The following is a 10,845-nucleotide window of genomic DNA, read 5'->3' as shown; positions in this document are numbered from 1 at the left end:
TCTCTTTTCCTCCCACCCGATCTGCCAACTGAGATATTGCAGTGGAGTTTACAGTAGTTTAGAAAGCTTCAGATGTTTTGTGCAGGCAGTCTCAGGTTAACCAGTATAGTATTTTCAGACTTGATTTACTGCAGCTGCTTTCTTGTTACAAGGTGGGTTTAACATGGTGCTGTCTCCACTAAACGTGAATTTGCCACCTTTTTATGGCTAAGTGCCCCGGAGGATGCGCTGCTTCAACTTTTTTCTTTTGAGGTTGGGTTTGGTGATGTATTTTACAGTTTGTTTTTAACCAAAGCTGCAGATGATATGGTTTAGGAAGTAGTTTCCCCTCCCTTCCAGTTAACTGTGTTTCGTTCTCAATCTCTAACTATATGATTTCTTCCCCCTTCAAAAACAAATATGTAACTATCCAAGCAGTTTGTGACCGGATCCTATGGATAATCGGAACTATACAGCATTGTAACTAAGATGTGTCTTGACTGTGGTGGCTATTGAACAGAAATCGCCACAGTTTTTAAGTGTGGTACCCATTTCATAGCAGCTGTTTGTAATAGTTGTGCAAAGTCATTTTCCTTTTGCATTTCCTACAAACTGGTTCTGTGATTGAACTTGTGTGCTCTTGCTGGTTTGGTGTATTTTACACCATGTGTAAATGCTGTGGAGTGGCATTGATTAAAACAGTTTAGTCACCCACTCCTGGGGCTTCCAGTTTAATTGTAAATTTTGGAATATTGCCCGTTTACACTCAGTTTTGAGACTGATTTGGACTGTTTTGTTTTATTAAAATTGGATCTGGTCTGCTTCTTCCATCGACTTCCCCCTCAGTAGTTTGTAACTAGTGATTGCCCAGCGGTGCTATTGTGGATTACAGTGATTGTTTTGGAGATGGAACCGGCTCCATATTAATTCAGTTGTTCCCAGCACAATTGGACACAATGGTGTTTAAAAAAAAAACCACCTCCAGACTTGCAGAGCCCTGAAAATGCATCGAGGCTGTTACAATTCTAATTAACTATGTTGTGTGGTCAGTCGCAAAAATGCAGAACACTAGCCACTGCGGTGTTGCTGTGCCCCCAGTTTGTTTCATGCACTGAATACAGTATCTTGCCTGTATTTAAAATTGTTAAATAAAGCTCAAACAAATTTATGTGTAAACTCGTGTGTTAATGTATAGTTGATGAATGTGGCAGTTTCACTCATGGGGGCTACAAATGGCTGTTAACTCTTGAGTTGTGCTTAAGGTTCTTCTGTTAAATTTTGATCTAGGTATAGACCAAAGCAGGAAGTTAAAGTACACAAGTGGATCAAATGCACCTGAAATACGGTGTATGGAATTCATATTATCTACATTGAGGCTGAGGAAAATAACATATGTTTTAATCGGGAAAGGTTGAGCCATGGAAGAGCAAAGGGAATCAAAATAGCTAATGGAATGTTGATCTTTACAGAAGAACGTAGAAGTCTCTCAACACTAGTTAAAGTCCCAACAGCTTTATTTGGAATCATGAGCTTTCGGAACTGATGGAGCAGCAAACTGAAAGCTCGTGATTCCAAATAAATCTATTGGACTTTAACCTAGTGTTGTGAGACTACTTACTGTGCTTACCCCAGTCCAATGCTGGCATCTCCGCATCACAAGAGCAGAGGTATGATATTTAACAACCACAAAGGCATCTCTCTTTAGAGAGAGATGATTGGTCCTATATAGCTTGAGGAAAGCCAATTACAAGCATGGAGGCAGTGTGGAGACAAATGTCCATGTATTGTGCCACACTCAAGCCATCTAAACTGACCCCAAATAATAAAAATATAAGAAATTGGAGGAGCAGCTTTGAATGTGCATTCAATATGATCAAGACTGATACACTTCAATTCCACCTTCCCACACTATGCCTATAGTTCTTGATTACAGTCAGCATCCAAAAATCCATCTCATCCCTGTCTTGAACATGGAACAAGAGAAATTTCTCAAGGACACGAAATGTCCTTGGCAGACAGGATTAAGGAGAATCCTAAGGCATTTTATACATATGTTAGGAACAAGTGAGTTGTCAGGGAAAGAATCGGACTTCTCAGGGACAAAGGAGGAGAAGTATGCTTAGAACCCAAGGAAGCAGGTGAGATCCTAAACGAATACTTCGCATCAGTATTCACAAAGGAGAGGGACGTGTTGACCCGTTAGAAAAAATCTCAATTACAAGGGAGGAAGTGTTAGGTTTTTCAGGAAACATTAAGACAGACAAATCCCCAGGGTCTGATGGCATCTATCCTCGACTCCTCAGGGAGACGAGAGATGAAATTGCTGGGCCTCTAACAGAAATCTTTATCTCTTCACTGGAGAGGTCCCAGAGGATTGGAGGATAGCAAATGTGGTTTCATTATTTAAGAAGGGTAGCAAGGGTAACCTGGATAATTATAGGCTGGTGAGCTTGACGTCCGTGGTAGGGAAATTGTTGGAGAAGATTATTAGAGATAGGATACATGCACATTTAGAACTGAATAATCTCATTAGTGATAGCATGGTTTTGTATGAGGGAGGTCATGTCTCACAAATTTGGTTGAGATTTTGAGGAGGTGACAAAAACGATTGACGAGGGAAGGGCCGTGGATGTCGTCTATATGGATTTTAGTAAAGCGTTTGACAAGTCATGGCAGGCTGGTGCAAAAGGTTAAATTTCATGGGATAAAAGGTGAGCTAGCTAGATGGGTGGAGAACTGGCTTGGCCATAGAATAGCCATAGAGAACTCTCCATTCACCTGACGAAGGGGCTAACCCGAAAGCTTGAGTATATTATCAAATAAATAGGTTGGACTAAAACCTGGTGTTGTCAGACTTTTTACTGTGTTTACGCCAGTCCAACGCCGGCATACCCACATCTTGGCCATAGAAGACAGAGGGTAGCAGTGGAGGGGTCTTTTTCCGGTTGGAGGTCTGTGACTAGTGGTGTTCTGCAGGGCACTGTACTGGGACCTCTGCTGTTTGTGATATATATAAATGATTTGAAAGAAGATCAGTATGTTTGCGGACGACACAAAGATCGCTGGAGTTGCGGAAAGTGATGAACATTGTCAGAGAATACAGCAGGATATAGTTGGCTGGAAAATTGGGCGGAGAAATGGCAGATGGAATTTAATCTAGATAAATGCGAAGTGATGCATTTTGGTAGATCTAATGTAGGGGGGAGCTATACAATAAATAGCAGCACCGTCAGGAGTATAGACACACAGAGGGACCTGGGTGTGCAAGTCCATAGATCCTTAAAGGTGGCAGCACAGTTGGAGAGGGTAGTAAAGAAGACATATGGTATGCTTGCCTTTATTGGATGGGGCATAGAGTATAAAAGTTGGCATATGATGTTGCAGCTATATAGAACGTTGGTTAGGCCACATTTGGAATACTGCGTCCAGTTCTGGTCACCACACTACCAGAAGGATGTGGAAGCTTTGGAGGGAGTACAGGAAAGGTTTACCAGGATGTTGCCTGGTTTGGAGGGTCTTAGCTATGAGGAGAGATTGGGTAAACTGGGGTTGTTCTCCCTGGTTAGGTGGATTAGACATGTTAAATACAGAGGATTGTGGGGATAGGGCAGGGGGGTGGGCCTGGGTAAGATCTTTTGGAAAGTTGGGTGCAGATTGAATGGCCTCTTCTGCACTGTAGGGATTTTAAGGACTGACGAAATAAGATTCTAAGTAATGTGCCAGCTTTCTATCGGTAATCTCAAATACTTTGCACTCGATCTCTTCATCTAAGCCACTGATATAACTTGTAAATTGTTAAGGCTCAAGCACTGATCCTTGAGGCAACCTGCTCATTGAAACTTTTACCTCATCTTCCTCAAGGAGGCGGCAATGAAAAGTGAGAAAGGGATGTTTCAGTCACACAGAATCTTAGCTGGACTTCATCTGGAGTAATGTACTCGGTTTTGGGCACAAAACCTAAGGAAAGATATAAATGGAGGGGCTGCAGTGCAAATTCAGAATGGTAGTAGGCCTCAAACAATTGAACTGAGGACAGACAGCATGCATAAAATGTATTTCTTTGAGTTTAGAAGGTTAAGGGCCCATCACGACTTTTAAAATGCATAGGAATTTTGTAGGATGGATACAGAGAAACTATATCCCTGGTGAGAAAACAAGGGGACATAATCTTGGAATTAAAGTGAAGCTATTGAGTAACTCAGGAAATGCCTTTTTATCAAAGAATACTGGAAATTTGGAACAAACTTCTCTTCGTGAATCAACTGAAATCTTTAAGACTAAATATATATTTTGTTAGATAAAGGTATGTTATGTATTGTAAACCATTGCATTGCTGTGTTCTGTGTCACATGATTGTCTGGTATCATCCTCAGGGGCATATGGGAGATTTTCCCTCTCTTGCATCGTGGACTGCAACCTTTTCATTATTTTATCTTTGCGGTTGAAGTGAGCTGATCACTTTAGTATACAACAGTATCAAGGGAGCAAAAGTAGGTAAAAGGAATTGAGGTATAGATTAGCTGTGATCTCATTGATGATAGAATAGTCTTAAGGATCTGAATGACTTTTCCTGTTCTTAAGACTGCCATATTGAATCTGATTAGGGTATGATAATTAAAAATAGAACATTTATGTTACTCAGGGCTCTCTCATTTTTAGCACTGCTGCCTCACAGCGTGAGGGACTCAGGTTCGATTCTAGCTGTGCGTGATTGTCTGTATGGAGTTTGTACGTTCGTCTCGTGCCTGCATGGGTTTCCTTCGGGTGCTCCGGTTTTCTCCCACAGTCCAAAGATGTGTGGGTGAGGCAGATTGGCCACTCTAAATTGCCTCTTAGTGTCAGGGGGATTAGTAGGGTAAGTACGTGGGATTACGGGGATAGGGCCTGGGTGGGACTGCTATCGGTGAAGGCTTGATGGGCCAAATGGCCTCCTTCTACATTGTAGGGATTCTATGATTAACCAACACATATTTTCTGATACGCAAGGAATGATGATGATGACATTGGTTAATAGCTTGGAAAGTTTACTGAAACTTGGAACATTTGGAAAAGAGAACAAGCATAGTTGATGTTGAAGTAATTTTAGGTTGAAGATTGGACTAATAATTTAGCTTCCCAGTGCCCTTCGTCAGGTGATGAAGGAGCAAACATAAGAGCATAAGAGCATAAGAAATAGGAGCAAGAGTAGGCCATCTAGCCCTTCGAGCCTGCCGCGCCATTCAATAAGATCATGGCTGATCTGTCGTGGCTCAGTTCCACATTCCCGCCCTCTCCCCATAACCCTTAATCCCCTCCCTTATCAAAAACCCATCAACCCGCGTCTTAAAAATATTTAGCGAGGTAGCCTCCACCACTTCAACAGACAGAGAATTCCAGAGATTCACCACCCTTTGAGTGAAGAAGTTCCTCCTCAACTCCGTTCTAAACCGCCCCCCCTTTATCTTGAGGCTGTGCCCCCTAGTCCTACTATCCTTTCTGAGCGGGAAGAGTCTCTCCACCTCTATCCTATCCATCCCATTCATCATCTTATATGTCTCAATGAGATCTCCCCTCATTCTTCTAAACTCTAACGAGTACAAGCCTAGTTTATTCAGCCTCTCCTCATAGCTCAACCCCCTCAACTCCGGTATCAGCCTAGTAAACCTCCTCTGCACTCCCTCCAAGGCCAAAATATCCTTGCGTAAGTACGGCGCCCAAAACTGCACACAGTACTCCAGCTGCGGCCTCACCAATGCCCTATATAGCCGCAGCAAGATCTCCCTACTTTTATATTCAATACCCCTTGCTATGAATATCCGGCATCCCATTCGCCTTCCTGACCACCTGCTGCACCTGCAAGCTGGGTTTTTGCGACTCATGCACAAGGACCCCGAGGTCCCTCTGCACCATCGCCTGCTGCAGTTTTTTGCCACGTAAGTAATAATCCTTCCTACCATTATTCCTACCAAAGTGGACCACCTCGCACTTGCCAACATTAAATTTCATTTGCCAGTTCCTGGCCCATTCGCCCAGCCTATCTAGATCCTTCTGTAGACTCTCCACACCCTCCGCGCAATTTGCCGTTCCACCAATCTTGGTGTCATCAGCAAATTTCGACACTATACACTCGGTTCCCTCCTCCAGATCATCTATATAAATGGTAAATAGCTGAGGCCCCAGCACCGACCCCTGGGGCACTCCACTAGTCACCAACCGCCAATCCGAATAGCACCCATTGACCCCCACTCTCTGCCTCCTATTTGACAACCAATCCTCGATCCACGCTAACACTCTACCCCCAACTCCATTTCCCCTGACCTTCTGCAATAACCTCTTGTGAGGTACCTTGTCAAACGCCTTCTGAAAATCAAGAAAGACCACATCCACCGGCTCTCCTCTATCCACCGCCCTAGACACATCCTCATAGAACTCCATTAAATTCGTCAAACACGACTTCCCCTTAACGAAACCGTGCTGCGTCTGCTCTATCAAGCAATTCCCCTCAAGATGCCTCGCTATTTCCTCCTTGATGACGGATTCTAACATTTTACCCACAACAGACGTTAAACTAACCGGCCTATAATTCCTCGCCTTTTGCCTGGCACCCTTCTTAAACAACGGCGTAACATTAGCCTCAAACCTCAAAAGCTTGTGAGTTTACTATCAAATAAATTGGTTGGACTTTAACCTGGTGTTGTGAGACTTCTTATTGTGTTTACCCCAGTCCAACAGCGGTATCTCCACATCAGAACAATTTAAAGTACAGGGAGTTCTGTTGCCCTGGTATTCATCATTCATCATGGAGTTCGGTTACGAGTGGTGTGCCTCAGGGATCTGTTTTGGGGCCACTGTTGTTTGTAATCTTTATTAATGATCTGGATGAGGGTATAGTTGGGTGGATTAGTAAATTTGCTGATGACACCAAAGTCGGAGGTGTGGTAGATTGTGAGGAAGGGTGTCATAGTCTGCAGCGAGACTTAGATAGGTTGCAGAGCTGGGCCGAGAGGTGGCGGATGGAATTTAATGCGGAGAAGTGTGAGGTAATTCACTTTGGTAGGAGCAACAGATGTGTCGAGTATAGGGCTAACGGGAGGACTTTGAATAGTGTGGATGAACAGAGGGATCTAGGTGTATGTGTACATAGATCCCTGAAAGTTGGGAATCAAGTAGATAAGGTTGTCAAGAAGGCGTACGGTTGTCTTGGCGTTTATTGGTAGGGGGATTGAATTTAGGAGTCGCAGCGTCATGTTGCAACTGTACACTACTCTGGTGCGGCCGCACTTGGAGTACTGTGTGCAGTTCTGGTCCCCACATTACAAGAAGGATGTGGAGGCTTTGGAGAGGGTGCAGAGGAGGTTTACTAGGATGTTGCCTGGTATGGTGGGGAGGTCCTATGAGGAGAGACTGAGGGATTTAGGGTTGTTTTCGTTGGAAAGAAGGCGGCTAAGAGGGGATCTTATTGAAACATATAAGATGATTAGAGGTTTAGATAGGGTGGATAGTGATAGCCTTTTTCCTCAGATGGAGAAAGCTAGCACGAGGGGGCATGGCTTTAAATTAAGGGGGGGTAGCTACAGGACGGATGTCAGGGGTAGGTTCTTTACCCAGCGGGTGGTGAGGGATTGGAATGCCCTGCCTGCTGCAGTTGTAAATGCGCCTAGTTTGGGGGCATTTAAGAGATCTGTGGATAGGTTTATTGACGAAAAGGGATTGGTATAGGCTAGTGGGTCATTGTTTTTGTAACTGGTCGGCGCAACATCGTGGGCCGAAGGGCCTGTTCTGCGCTGTAATGTTCTATGTTCTATGTTCTGGTTGATATTAATCCAAATTAACACTATGATGATCCCCAAATATACTCTTTAAAAAAAAAAGTTCAATTCCCAGTGATCAGTTTAAAGGAATCACACAGCAAGATTTCAAGTTTTAAGACTTTTTCTGTAACAAACTAAAGCCAATATTGAGTAAATGTTACTTAGTAGACAACAAATACTCTAACCATCAGAAAAGACATCCCTTTTTGCCTTTTAACATATCTTAAAACCCTATGCTGCATTTACATTTAACAGCAAGCTCTCCACAGATTGGAAGTCTTTACAGGAAACAGTTCAAAGCCACTCCAAGCTTCCAATGGGATCATTTCTCCTCATTTTGCTGAGTACAACAGACATCACAGATCCATTTCCTCAGTCTTCTGAGAAATCCAAAACCAACCTCCTGTAGAATAGATAATTCTGATAATGCTTTCCCCTGGTCATGCCAGAACAATTCTTCCTGGGTCCTTAAATTATCAGGGATGACACTTCTTCAAACCAAGAATGTCTTCCCACCTGTATCGTAGAATCCCTACAGCACAGAAGAAGGCCATTCAGCCCAACGTGCCCGCACTACAATTCCACCAGGTCCTATCCCTGTAACTCCATGTATTTACTCTGTTAATCCCCCTGACACTAATGGTCAATTTACCATGGCTAATCAATCTAACCTGCACATCTTTGGACTGTGGGAGGAAACCGGAGCATCCGGAGGAAACCCATGCAGACACAAGGAGAATGTGCAAATTTCGCACAGACAGTGACCCAAAGTCAGAATTGAACCCGGGTCCCTAGCACTATGAGGCAGCAGTGCTAACCACTATGCCACCCTTCATTAGGCACTACATGAATGCAAGTGTTTTTTTAATCAACACAATTGATGACATAGATGCCCTCCAGCTGAGTGGACAAATGAAGGATAGGGTGCAGGTTTGTGGCTGTGATTCTCTGGGGGGGTGGGTTTATATCCTAATTGTGTTGAGTGAAGGGTGTTCGTGCTGTGCATGTGCCGTGGATTATTGATCACCTCAAATTCATGTCATGTATGGATAGCAAGCAAGCTACAAAACAGATTATAGGGTTATGGCAGGAAATTACATTCCCCAGAGCTGGGGCCATACGCGTTCACCATTTACTCAAACAATTTGGCCTCAGGAAATGGAAGAACAATGTTGAAATTGATGGGCCAGGTTGAATGTGGGGTGTGCTTTACACAGAGAGGGGCTGTTGTGAAATTCAGGTAGACACTTATAAACTTGTAAATGGCCAGAATATGGGAGCTTCTAACACAAGTAGTAGTTGAGCCAAAGTCAGAAAATGATGGAGAATCTCATCAGGTCTGACAGCATCTGTGGAGAGAATAGAGCCAATGACTTGCATATGCCAGTGGGAGAGAGACTGCAGCCAAAGTGAGATTAGCCAGATTGATGGTATCAGAAATTTGAAGCTGAGTGGGAATTTAGTGCTGAGGGGAAAGAGGTTCTCATTTTTGGGAGGAGTGGAGAGGTGGACCTGCAAGGGAGACTCGAGGGCAAGTGAGAGGTAGGAAGAAATCGAACTGTGACATCACAGCCAGCAGGTGAGTGATTGGCTGGTGACTGGTAAGTAGTTTTTTTACTCTTGGCATTGCAGTTGTTGTTGAGTTAATGTTAGGTTATGTTAGGTTAAAATGTTAGGTTAAGTCATGGCAAGAGATCCCAGAACCGTGTCATGCTCCTCTTCCAGTGTCCCTGACTCCTTCACGAGCAAGAAGTATCCAACTGCAGCTCCCGTTAGACCGCTTGATGGCTCTGGAGCTGTGGATGGATTCAACTTGGAGCATCCATGATGCTGAGGAAGTTGTGAATAACACGTACAGTAGTTGGTCATACCGCAGATAAAAATTACTGAGGGAGATAGGGAATGGGTAACCACCAGTCAGAGGAAGAGCAGGAAGGAAGTGTGGGGGTCCCCTTTGGACATCTCCCTCCAAAACAGATATACCGTTTTGGATACTGTTGGGGGAGATGGCTTATCAGGGGAAAGTGGCAGCAACCAGGTTCATGGCACCGTGGCTGGTTCTGCTGCACAGGAGGACAGGAGAAAAAGTGGCAGAGCTTGAGACAGGGGATTCAAGTGTAAGGGAAATAGACAGGCATTATGAGGACATAAACAAGACTCCAGGATGGTATGTTGCCTTCCTGGTGCAAGGATCAAAGATGTTTTGGAATGGCTGCAGGACATTCTGGAGGGGGATGATGACAGCCAACTGTCATGGTGCACCAATGATATAGGTAAAAATTGGGATGAGGTCCTACAAGCTGAATTGAGGGGGCTAGGAGTTAAATTAAAAGTAGGACCTCAAAGATAGTAATTTCAGGATTGCTAGCAATGCCACAGGCTAGTCAGAGTGAGAATGTCAGGATAGCTAAAATGAATCCATAGTTTATAGAATCCATACAGTGCAGAAGGAGGTCATTTGGCCCATTGAGTCTGCACCGACCATAATCCCACTCAGGCCCTATTCCCATAACCGTTCATATTTAAACCCTGACATTGGAGTTAATTTAGCACAGCTAAATCAACCTAACTTGCATGTCTTTGGACTTTGGGAGGAAACTGGAGCATTTGGAGGAAACTGGAGCATTTGGAGGAAACCCATACAGAGACAGGGACAACATGCAAACTCCACACAGACAGCAGGGGAGAACGTGCAAATTCCACACAGTCACCCAAGCCGGGAATTGAACCCAGGTCCCTGGTGCTGTGAGGTAGCAGTGCTAACCATTGTGCCACCGTCACCTACTTGAGGAATGGTACAAGAGGAAGGGATTCAAATTCCTGGGACATTGGAACCTGTTCTGGGGGAGGTGGGATGAATGCAAATCAGACGGTCTGCATCTGGGCAGGACTGGAACCAATGTCCTAGGGAAGTAAAAATGAAGGATGAAGATAGCAAGATTCAGGAACCCTGGATGACAAGAAAGATTGTGAGCTTAGCGAGAAAGAAGAAGGAGGCATACATAAATTTCACGAAATTGAAAACGGATAAGTCTCTTGAGGAACGATACCAAAATTGGGGGAGTAGCGGATAGTG

The sequence above is a fragment of the Carcharhinus amblyrhynchos genome, chromosome 25 (genome assembly GCF_965287045.1).
Source record: "Carcharhinus amblyrhynchos chromosome 25, sCarAmb.v2.hapA, whole genome shotgun sequence".
In the NCBI taxonomy this organism is placed as follows: Eukaryota; Metazoa; Chordata; class Chondrichthyes; order Carcharhiniformes; family Carcharhinidae; genus Carcharhinus; species Carcharhinus amblyrhynchos.
This window is presented reverse-complemented; position numbering follows the sequence as displayed.